The following is a 12,519-nucleotide window of genomic DNA, read 5'->3' on the forward strand; positions in this document are numbered from 1 at the left end:
GACCTTCTCCTTTTATTAATAATTTATTGTTTAATTTTATTTCTTTTCCATTTTTACATATAATATTTTGGACCTTGAAATTTTGAAAATTATTTACTAAGTATTACGTGCTATAAAGTATTTTTCAGTATGCTTAGATACTTTAAAGCTGAAATTGCCTTATTCAACGATTACAAATATTAGTATGTCAGCATAAAATATTTTGATAACTATTTTGATGACTTTTATAATTTATTAGATTTTTTATAAGTTTTGTGATTTTTATAAAATATATAAAATTTATATTTTTTCATGAATCTTTATAATGTTTTATAATTTTTTTAGTTTATATATTTTTTATAATTTTATTAAAGAAAAGTGACTATCACGTGCCATCATTTGATCGGATCGTTAGTTAATTTTAATGGTCAAACATAGTAAAACCAAAACCGTTAACATAAAGGCTTAATTTATTTATTTTATTAATAGCAAGGGTTCAATTGGGGTAAATTAAGTTAAAAACTTGATTGAATTTTTATTTTTCTTAAGGACTTTTTATAAGTATAACCCTTTTCTTTTAAGTTACAACATACAATCAACAATTATTATCATGATTAATTACTATTAACACAAAATTTAATAACTAAATTAACAAATTAATTTTAGTCCTTATTTCAATATTTGTATACATTTCAATTTTATTATGCGCACTTTATTACTTCCATAAATTATATATTAATAATATATTTGATTGAGTTGATGTCACAAGCTAACTTGATACCGACTCATAACACTATAATAAATAATTTAATCTAATATTTTATTTTAATATTATTTATTAATTAATTTTGATAAAAATTTCAAGTACCTAATATTTCCCACTTTCACCTCTAAAAAATTAAAATATTATCGAAGCTTGGATGTTAAGTCAAAGTCACCCTTTTAACCATATTTTATGATATAATAATATGTTTGTTTATTTTATTAATAAAAAGGAAATTTAAAATGACATAATCCGATCACCTTTTGGTCTCCCCTTCACCATCTAGGTTTCTATAAGATGGAAAAAGAAATGGAAAACACCAGCTTTTTTTAAGTTTTATGTTTATGCATCCATGCATCTTCTCCTTTGCTTCTGATATGCATGCATGCATCTTTCTATCACATTATTCCATTAATTTGTGTCTAAATTGATACATACATAAATTATACTAATTTTATAAATTAGTATTTTCTTTTTGTAACAAGGGTACTTAAACCATACCTCATTATCTAAATTATCCCGTTGTTAAACAAATTCTTAGTCAATCATTTTGTGATAGAAGAAAATTCATAACTAAAAGAAATTTAAAAAAAAAAGAGTTAAACTTTATTTCTTTACCCAAATTCTATAACTCATCCAAACTCAATTTTCAACAAACTAATCCCACATTCCAGCGAGCTTCTTTTCCTTTTTAAACCTGAATTTCGATTCTTTTCTCACTCAATTCAAAATCTATTTATTATTTTTCTTAAAAATAACTTTTTTTCGTTTTTTTATATACTTTGGATAAAATAGTTAATGTTTGATGAACTTCTATAATGAAAAACCCCAGATAAATCATAAAATCTAAATACAGAGAAGAAACTACGTAAGGAAAAAGAAAAGGTAAAGAGGATTGAAAAATAGTTCCCTAACATTTAAGAAAAAGGGAAATTAATTGATACATTGTCAGAGGAGTTTTTAGACTCCATAAGCAAAGTTAGAAGGTTGACAAATGTCTTATAAGACTATAGTAAAATATTAAAAAATAAATATAAAAAGACACGTGTCAATTTTTTAAAATTGGTTGTGGAAAAAAAAGTAGACTATCAATGTACCAAACACTCGCTCTACAAAAACTTTAAAAGAGAAGAAAGAATCATGGAGAGGTGGAGAGTGTAAAAAAAGTTGAAAAGTTTTAATTTAATTAAAGAAAAACTATTTTGTACATCACCTATGGAGTTTTTTAGATTCCACAAGCGAGTTGAAGGTTTACATGTGTCCTGTAGGGTATATTTAAAAATTTCAAAAATAAAATAAAATCTCTTTGGGATCTAGTTTTGTCATCGAAAATTGGGTTCAAATGAGTTTTCTACTGAGTTCTTGAATTTTCCATTATTGAAATTCTTTGGTGAAGAACAAAAGAGATGAATATGAATAAGTTTGTTTGTTTTTTAAAATGCTTAAGGAAATATTTTTTTTTTTGGTGGGGGTTTAGTTAAAAATTGCCAAGTATCACAAAATGATAGGCTAAAATATGTTTTGAACAACTGGATAATTTGGCTAAAGGAGTATAGCTTATCACTTTGGGTAACAGAGCATGGTTTAGGTGCCACTTCTGACTAAAAAAAAAAATTAGATACAAACTTGAGAAAATGGATATAACTTAGGTATCATTTTGTGATTTAAGCATTGTTCTTATTGAAGGCATATTCATAGTTTACTTTGGATGACTTTTTAAATGAGATCTTGGCATATCTGTGTTGTTTGATTGGCATAAGCTCAAATGACTGTCTCTTAACTTTCTATTGTGCTTTGAAATGTATCAAGTCAACATTTAGAGCTCGAGTTATGTTATTTTTCTAACGTGGCATACATGAGGATTGTCATGTAGATGACACATCAACATTTAATTAATTTTATTAAAAATTTAAAAAGTATTTGTTTATATTTTATTTATAATTTTTATAATAATTTTAATTATTTTAATTTTCAAAAATAGTTTTTTATATATTTTAAATTTCAAAATAAAAAATATTAAATAAAATTGTAAATGTGCCATTTGTAGTAAATGTGGTGTATGCAACTTATTATATTAAATATATATATGGGATGAATTAGGTATATATGCTGAAAGAATTATTTGGTAAAATAAGTCATTTTTAAAAAAAACTTAAGAAAATAGATCGATTTTGGAGAGAGTGTGTGAAAGCATGTTCATTTGACGCGTTTTTTACACATTAGCGTGTAAAATGATTTCTTTCACTTTTGAATATCAAACAATTCTATTAGGGGTAAGTACGCAAAGATTTAAGGTCATTTCTTCAATTTGCTCTCCATTTCTAAGTTCGTAGCCTTCGCAGTAGCTTCGTCGATGTTACCTACCAAATAAAAGGCTTGTTCAGAAAGACCGTCTAATTCTTCGAAAAGTATCAATTTAAATCCTCTAATTGTTTCTGCTAGACCAACATATTTCCCCGGGGAACCGATAAATGCTTCCGCTACGAAAAAGGGTTGTCATAAGAAACGCTCAAATTTTCACGCTCTTGCTACGGTTAAGAGATCCTCTTCGGACAATTCATCCAACCCAAGGATAGCTATAATGTCCTGAAGTTCTTTGTAACGCTGTAAGGTTTACTTAACCCTTTGCGCAGTTTCATAATGTTCCTCACCAACGATTTGAGGTTGGAGCATAGTGGACGTTGAGTCTAAAGGATCTACCGCTGGATAAATACCTTTGGCAGGGGTAGGGGCAGGGTCGGTTGTAGCATCTAAATGCACAAATGTTGTGGCAGGGGCAGGGTCGGTCAAATCATCTGCAGGTACATAAACTGCTTGAATAAAAGTTATGGATCCCTCCTTGGTAGAAGTAATTCTTTCTAGTGAAGTACCCAGGAAAACACGTCTAACTGGACGTTTTTTCCCTTTAAATCACATTTTTTGACTTTTTAAATATAATTAGTTTCTTTGGTCAAGTGGTTAAATGTTAGTGGTTTTCTCCTTGAGTCTTGAGTTTGATTCATCATCCACTCATATTTGTATTTTTTATTTCATGTTGTTTTAAATATTTGTACGTCAATTATTTATTTTCTCCACGTATATTGTGAGTATGGTGCTTTCTAATATTATAAAATAAATTAATTATTTAAGATACAATTATTGTTTTTATATGTAAAATATTTCATCATTGTTTTTCATTTACATTTTGGGTATGATGTTTCAAATATTTTTATATGTAAAATATTTCAGTTAATTATTTCAAATATCATTATTGTTTATATTTGAAATATTTGAAAATACATACAAAAATATATAATACTAAAATTTACTACACTCATGATATGGATTAAATATTTGATTTTATAAATAAAAAGGTTATTAATTAAAAATAAAAATAATATATTTATTAATTAAAAACAAAAAGCTTGAAATAACATGAAATAAAAATTATAAATGTGTTTAGAAAAGGAATTGAACTTAAGACTCAAAGATGAAATCACCATTTAACCAAAGGAGCTAATATGTTAAAAATATTAATTAAAAAAAATCTTAAAACAACATGAAATAAAAATACAAATATAAGTGGAAGAGGAATTAGACCCAATACCCAAGGAAAAAATTACTAACATTTAACTAAAAAGTGACTTAAAGTAAAAACGCGTCCAATTAAACATGCTTTCTTTGGAAAACTAGTCCAGCTGTACGCGTTTTTCTGCTAAACTGGACGTATTTTCACACACACTCCAAAATCAACCTATTTCTCCAATTTAAGAAAAAAGAAATCTATTTAGCCAAATATGTTAAACATTCGGCATATCTCCCTCGTTCAGCCGTATATGATATGCTATGAAATATGACCAATGTACATTTCAGGGGTTGTTGAAGTTGGAACCTGAATTTAGTTTTCCAAAAATAGAATTTCATTTTAGGTTTTTATACTATTTTAAAAATTTTAGTTAATGGCATCACTTACAGGTAATACTACGGTGTCCACGTGAATTGAATTTCAAACAAAAAATCTGTTATAAACGCAATCTTTTCCAGTAGCCGCAAAGTGTTCATTTTTTTAGTTCAACGTGCGTCTGGCTTCTTTGCACTTCCTGACTTAATTTTAATTTAAAAGCAGAGAAAATAATCACAAAATCAGATTTTGTATTTCTATAGTAATAGAAAGAAACAGTTTTTCTTCAACCATGCACTGAATCGTAAGCAAAAACAAAGCTTCAAAAAAGTGATTAATTGATGGCGTCTATGTAATTCATACTTCAAACAGATTTGACTCCATTATTTTCATCTTCAATTCTTTGTCTCTCAGTTTTCATTTTTTTTCTGCCAGAAACCAAGGAGAATTCATTCATGTTGTTGATATTTATTAAGATTATTATTGTCTTAGTAGCCTGAATCAAGGAGTAAGACGAACAAAACAATGGCGTCAGCTCTTGCTGGAGATGATCTACTAGCAAGGTCGATGAGCAGCGGAAGGAGCTATCGGAGCTGGACCTCAGCCAGCTTCAAGGAGGTTTGGCAAGCGCCGCCGAAGCGTTGGCAGGAGTGGACGTCAAGATGAGGAGGAGGAGGAACTACGTTGGGCGGCTATAGAGAGGTTACCCACGTATGATCGGTTGAGAAAAGGGATGTTGACACAGATTCTTGATAACGGCAAAGTGGTTCACCATGAAGTTGATGTAGCTAAGCTTGGAATGCAAGCTAAGAAGCAGTTAATGGCTAGTATGTTGAAAGTTGTTGAAGAAGATAATGAAAAGTTCTTGAGAAGATTAAGGGACAGAACCGATAGGTAAGTTAACCAATATACGTATGTCGTTTTGGAATATTGATCTTATTTGATTTGATTGATTCGGTTTTGTTTGGTTTAGAGTGGGGATCGAGATTCCAACCATTGAAGTTCGGTTTCAGCATTTGGAAGTTGAAGGAGATGTATATGTTGGAAGCAGAGCCCTGCCTACTCTTCTCAATGTTACCTTGAACACCATAGAGGTATTTTTTTTTCAAAAAGAATAATTTATCAGTTCGAATTTGAATCTATTGTACTAGAATTTGATATTTTTATTTGGTTTATTTCGATTTCCGCGTTTTTAACTTTTGTTTAAAAAACAGAGCATTCTCGGATTGCTTCGGCTTGCACCATCTAAGAAGAGAAAAAATCAGATACTTAAAGACGTTAGCGGCATAGTCAAACCTTCGAGGTTATTTTTTCCCATGAAAGTTTATCATGATGTCGTAGTTTATATAACTTTGTGTGAATTATCAATTAAATTTGAATGAAAATTTTCAGGATGACTCTACTTCTAGGTCCTCCAGGAGCTGGAAAAACAACGTTGTTGATGGCACTCGCTGGAAAGCTTGATCGTGATCTAAGGGTGACTTTCCTAATCCCACTTTATATAATTGGTTTCATCTGAAATATCATATGATCTCCTAAAAATAACTTCAACTTGGCTTTGTGTAAACAGTCATCTGGGAAAGTCACTTATTGCGGTCACGATTTGAATGAATTTGTTCCTCAAAGAACGTGCGCTTATATCAGTCAACACGATCTTCACTATGGCGAAATGACAGTGAGGGAGACATTGGATTTTTCGGGACGTTGTTTGGGTGTGGGTACCCGATATGAAATGCTTTCGGAGTTGTCCAGGAGAGAGAAGGAAGTTGGAATTAAGCCTGATCCTGAGATTGATGCTTTCATGAAAGCCACAGCAGTTGCAGGCCAAGAAACAAGCTTGGTCACTGATTATATTCTAAAGGTTATTATTCCTCTTAGTTTATCGCTTAGACAGACAAATTAAAAAGTAGTATTTGACTCTTGTAAGAATTTGTAACAGATACTTGGATTGGATATTTGTGCGGATATCATGGTCGGAGATGATATGCGTCGGGGTATTTCCGGTGGGCAAAAGAAGCGTGTCACCACAGGTATATTTTCTCCAACAGCCTTTTTGTCTATCACCGTGGCATTTTTAGTCTAATGGTTGTTTTCGATTCAACTTCTACTATAGGAGAAATGTTGGTAGGACCAGCAAAGGCTTTATTTATGGATGAAATATCAACAGGATTGGATAGTTCAACTACTTTCCAGATTTGCAAGTTCATGAGACAAATGGTTCATACCATGGATGTAACCATGATCATTTCTCTTCTACAACCAGCGCCGGAGACATTCGATCTATTCGATGATGTTATCGTACTCTCAGAGGGTCAAATTGTCTACCAGGGTCCACGTGAGAGTGTCCTGGATTTCTTCGAATTCATGGGCTTCAAATGTCCTGAAAGAAAAGGAATTGCAGACTTTCTGCAAGAAGTAACATCCAAGAAAGACCAACAACAATACTGGTTCCAAAAGAGCCTACCTTACGGATATGTTTCAGTTTCTGACTTTGTCAATGGCTTCAGTTGCTTCTGCATTGGTCAGCAACTTTCAATGGATCTTAAGGTTCCTTATGACAAAACTAGTACCCACCCTGCTGCTTTAGTTACTAAAAAATATGGAATTTCCAATTGGGAACTGTTCAAGGCGTGCTTTGCAAGGGAATGGCTGCTAATGAAGCGAAACTCGTTCGTGTACATTTTTAAGACTGTCCAAATAACAATCATGTCATTGATTGCCTTGACTGTGTTTTTAAGAACTGAAATGCCAGTTGGATCCTTGGAAAATGGTCAAAAATTCTTTGGAGCCTTGTTTTTCAGTCTAATCAATGTGATGTTCAATGGAACGGCGGAACTTGCAATGACGGTTTTCAGGCTACCAGTGTTCTATAAACAAAGGGACTTATTGTTTTATCCAGCGTGGGGTTTTGGTTTGCCAATTTGGGTGCTTAGAATCCCACTCTCACTTATGGAATCAGGGATATGGATTGCTCTAACATACTATACAATTGGCTTTGCTCCAGCTGCTAGCAGGTAAGTTACATTGAAAGCAATCCTTTTTTTTTTCTATTGATCATCATCCTGTTATTTCAGCCTTTGACTAAACATCATTTTTGGGTGTAATCTCCAGGTTTTTCCGTCAGTTCTTGGCATTCTTTGGCGTCCATCAGATGGCTTTGTCGCTCTTTAGGTTCATTGCTGCAATAGGAAGAACAGAAGTGGTGGCAAACACCTTGGGTACCTTCACCTTGTTATTGGTTTTTGTACTTGGAGGTTTTATCATTGCCAAAAGTAAGTGGTTGTTGACCTCTCTTTGTCGCTATTAACATTTAGCTTCAGTTCAAACATCCTAAGAGTTATTACTTGCAGATGACATTGAGCCATGGATGATCTGGGGCTACTATGTTTCTCCTATGATGTATGGACAAAATGCCATCGTCATGAATGAATTCCTTGATGAAAGATGGAGTGCGGTAAGATCTTCAAAGTCTTATGCATTTAGTTATATAAACTTGGGTTAGCCATTCATAAATCATTGTCTTACACATAATGGATGCAATGCCGAACAATCTGAGACCCTTAATTGATGCACCAACAATGGGTAAAGTTCTTCTCAAGACCAGAGGCTTCTTCACCGAAGAATATTGGTTTTGGATTTGTGTTGGAGCACTCTTCGCATTCTCCCTTGTCTTCAACATTTTATTTATTGGAGCTTTGACTTTCCTGAATCGTAAGTGACATTCTTAATTTCATTTTGACAACATCTACAACTTACATTTGATTGGGTTTGAATAAATTTTCAATGTGGGATTTCAGCTCTGGGTGGTTCCAAAGCAGTAGTTGTCAATGAAGATGAAAAGAAGACTAAAAACCCATACTCGGGTGGAAGAATACCAGAAGGTGATTGAAATGCTTTTGAGCTTTGAGTTTTTTTTCCCCGTCTGTTTAGAAGTGTATAACTTTTCTGAATGATTTACTGGTATTCATATGAAAGCAAGAAACTCTTCTAACAATCCTAGAAAAGGCATGGTTTTGCCTTTCCAACCCCTTTCACTTGCGTTCAACCATGTTAACTACTATGTTGATATGCCTGCTGTAAGTTACTTACATGTTATCTGAGAGACATTGAAAACTTTATAAGCTGACATTTTGTTCATGATATTTTTGGTTTAATCATAGTTTCTTTACCAGGAAATGAAGACTCAAGGCATAGAAGTAGATCGTCTTCATTGCTTGAGATGTTAGTGGTGCTTTCAGACCAGGAATATTGACAGCGTTGGTGGGTGTGAGTGGTGCTGGAAAGACAACCCTGATGGATGTTTTAGCAGGGAGGAAAACAAGAGGATACATTGAGGGACATATCAAGATCTCAAAGTTACACCAAGAACCAAGCAACCTTTGCTCGTGTCAGCGGTTACTGTGAACAAAATGACATTCACTCCCCACATGTCACCGTTTACGAATCACTCTTGTACTCAGCTTGGCTCCGTCTTGCTTCCGACACAGACACCAGCACTAGAAAGGTTTGTAAAAACATCTGTAAAGATCACTTGTTCTGGAATCATATACAGAGTTCCTATTGTAAAACTATGTTTGGAATTTATCGTTGAATAGATGTTTGTTGAGGAAGTTATGGAGTTGGTCGAGCTCAAACCACTAAGGAATGCTTTAGTTGGTCTTCCTGGAATTGAAGGCCTTTCAACTGAACAAAGGAAAAGGTTGACAATAGCCGTAGAGTTGGTTGCTAATCCTTCTATCATCTTCATGGATGAGCCAACTTCAGGGCTTGATGCCCGGGCTGCAGCCATCGTTATGCGAACAGTGAGAAACACTGTGGACACAGGGAGGACTGTTGTCTGCACAATTCATCAGCCTAGTATTGACATATTTGAAGCATTTGATGAGGTGAAGAACTTGATGCACTCATTTCTTTTTCAGGAACTTCACCACTTTTCTGTTGTTTTTTTATTTCTATTGCCTGCTTTTCATTGAACTTAGTATTATGCTTGTTGCAGTTGTTGTTAATGAAAAGAGGAGGGCAAGTCATTTATTCTGGACCACTTGGTCGTCATTCTCACAAGCTTATAGAATATTTTGAGGTGAAACTTATTATTAGGTAACTCGATGACAAAGTTGAGCAACATAAGCTAGTTCTAAAATTGCATCTTCGAGTGCAGGCCGTCCAAGGGGTTCCGAAGATCAGAGATGGATACAATCCGGCGACATGGATGCTTGAAGTCAGTGCTCCATCTGTCGAGGCTCAATTGGATGTGGATTTTACTGATATTTACGCCAATTCATCACTTTATCGGTATGTTCAAATGCAATGCCAAAGATCAGGCAATTTTTCTCCCCTTAGACTGGCCCATCATTGGGCTCAATTTCTTAATTTTACAAACTTTCAGGATGAACCAAGAACTTATCAAAGAGCTCAGTGCACCAGCACCTGGCACCAAGGATCTCTTCTTCCCAACACAATATTCTCAGCCATTCCTTACCCAATGCAAGGCATGCTTTTGGAAACAACACTGGTCTTACTGGAGGAACCCTCAATACAATGCCATCAGGTTTTTCATGACAACAGTTATCGGCATCTTATTTGGTATTATCTTCTGGAACAAAGGACAACGGATGTAAGCATTATTTTTTATCATAGAAACAATGTATTTCTGCCAAGGGTGATGGAAAGTTTTGGGATTAACCAAAACTATTGTGATAACTAGATCAAGACAACAAGATCTGATGAATCTTCTCGGAGCAATGTATTCAGCCGTGCTTTTCCTCGGAGCAACCAATGCTGCTGCTGTTCAATCTGTTGTTGCAATTGAGAGAACAGTCTTCTACCGGGAAAGAGCAGCTGGAATGTATTCTGAATTGCCTTATGCATTCGCTCAGGTAAACATTGTTCAGTTTTGTACAAATGAAATTGATTTGTTTTCAGGACATTGCCATTGAATGGTGGACTTAAGAACTATCCTTTATTTCCTGCAGGTGGCAATAGAGATAATCTATACTGCAATTCAAACTCTCATTTATACATTACTTATTTACTCGATGATAGGATTTGAGTGGACGCCGGTGAAATTCTTATGGTTCTACTACTACATATTAACATGCTTTATCTACTTCACCTTGTATGGAATGATGGTCGTCGCTCTAACTCCTGGTCATCAAATTGCCGCCATTGTCATGTCATTCTTCCTAAGTTTTTGGAACTTGTTCTCTGGTTTTCTCATTCCTAGGACTGTAAGTCATTTAAAAGCCATTAACTAACTACACTTTTCCGCTTGAGGGGGAAAGATGTGCTAAAAATTACTTATTATTCATCGCATTGCAGCAAATCCCAATATGGTGGAGGTGGTATTATTGGGCATCTCCAGTGGCTTGGACACTATATGGCCTTGTGACGTCTCAAGTGGGTGACAAGGACGGTCCTCTTGAGGTCCCTGGACGGCAAAATATGACCGTAAAGGGCTTCCTTAAAGAAGATTTGGGGTTCGAATACAGCTTTCTTCCAGCAGTTGCCGTGGCTCATGTTGGTTGGTGTCTCCTTTTCTTCTTCGTATTTGCCTATGGTATCAGGTTCCTCAACTACCAAAGGAGATAGATAAGCTTCGAATTTCAAATTCACCAAACCATTTGACTAACTTCAATTGAAAACAACTTGTAGTTGGTCGGTGGAAACGATAGTTCCATATTCTTTTTACATAAATGCAGCGCCAAGATTTTGCTGCTATAAGATAGAATTGAAAGGCTAAAAGAACTGCTTCAAAATCAGAAATGGAAGCATCTCCATTTCATCGAAGTGAAAAGTAGCTTTTCTTAATTATCCCCTATTCCACCATTGCTTCAAAACTTATTTTTAAGGAAAACCCTTCAAAACCGTAACATATATATGTTTGCTAATATGACAGTTAAAGACCACTAAGACATAAAGCCAACATACAGAAAGTGCAAGCAACTTGCATAGGAACGCGTTTTCAGTGTCTAAATTAGTTAAAAGAGTTGAAAGGGGAAGAGAAAAAAATAACATTAACAGTGACTAAATTCAAGTGCTGATATAGCTAATTTTAGAAGTAGAACCCTTAGGCAACTGATGTAGAACACTAGTGGGTGATGAATTAGATGTGGATGATGATCGTAAAGCCTCGGCAAGAGGTCCTCCCATGGAAGCCACCTGGTTCGATGCTGCCCATCCTCCCATGGCCCAGTTCAACGGTGGCTGCTGATGATGCTCCCTTCTGCTGTCGCCATTGCCTGTAGACACAGATTAAGAACGGATAAGTGGATTCGTCACCTCGGGTTGCTTGGAAACGATGACGCCATACGTATACATATTACCATCCCGAATTGCCAGACAATGATGATTTTCTCAATCTAATTAATTTTTCAGCCCGAGTTACCCAACAATGATGGTTTTCTAGATCTGATTAATATGTCACCCCGAGTTGCCTGAAAATAATGACTCAATGTGAACAATCTACCACCCCAGGTTGCCCGACAATGATGGTTTTCAATTAATAATCTAACCCTATGGTATGCCAGCTATATCCGACTCAGTCCGAACAACTAATAGGGTAACCAAATTTCTGATTCATTATATAAAGTTCAAATCATATTTAATCATATCCAAATAACCCACCAATTCATCAAATCATCATATAAACAACATATTTCAACTCAATTTCATATCAATTATCACATATTAATTAATTCATACAACTTTCTAATCTATTCAATTTAGCCTTTGTCTCGATATTCAATCTAAACTGTAGCAGTTCAAGTCAATAATCCAATAATAACTCATATGTACACCATATAATTCAAAATGACATGTACATGCAGAAAATAAGTGGTTCCCGAATTGTAAAAATACAAATCGAATTTTTGAGTTATTCGTTGACGACTTTCAATTT

At 34.3% G+C, this 12,519-nt stretch overlaps 2 pseudogenes; one reads left to right on the top strand and one right to left on the bottom strand.

Moving 5' to 3' along the window:
• Positions 1-3,011: 3,011 nt before the first annotated feature.
• On the bottom strand, positions 3,012-3,755 carry LOC128032604 (ATP synthase subunit beta, chloroplastic-like; annotated as a pseudogene).
• Positions 3,756-4,766: 1,011 nt separating this feature from the next.
• LOC105799696 (pleiotropic drug resistance protein 2-like) lies at positions 4,767-12,257 on the top strand (annotated as a pseudogene).
• The last annotated feature ends 262 nt before the right edge of the window (positions 12,258-12,519 follow it).

The sequence above is a fragment of the Gossypium raimondii genome, chromosome 9, assembly GCF_025698545.1.
Source record: "Gossypium raimondii isolate GPD5lz chromosome 9, ASM2569854v1, whole genome shotgun sequence".
Classification (NCBI taxonomy): Eukaryota; Viridiplantae; Streptophyta; class Magnoliopsida; order Malvales; family Malvaceae; genus Gossypium; species Gossypium raimondii.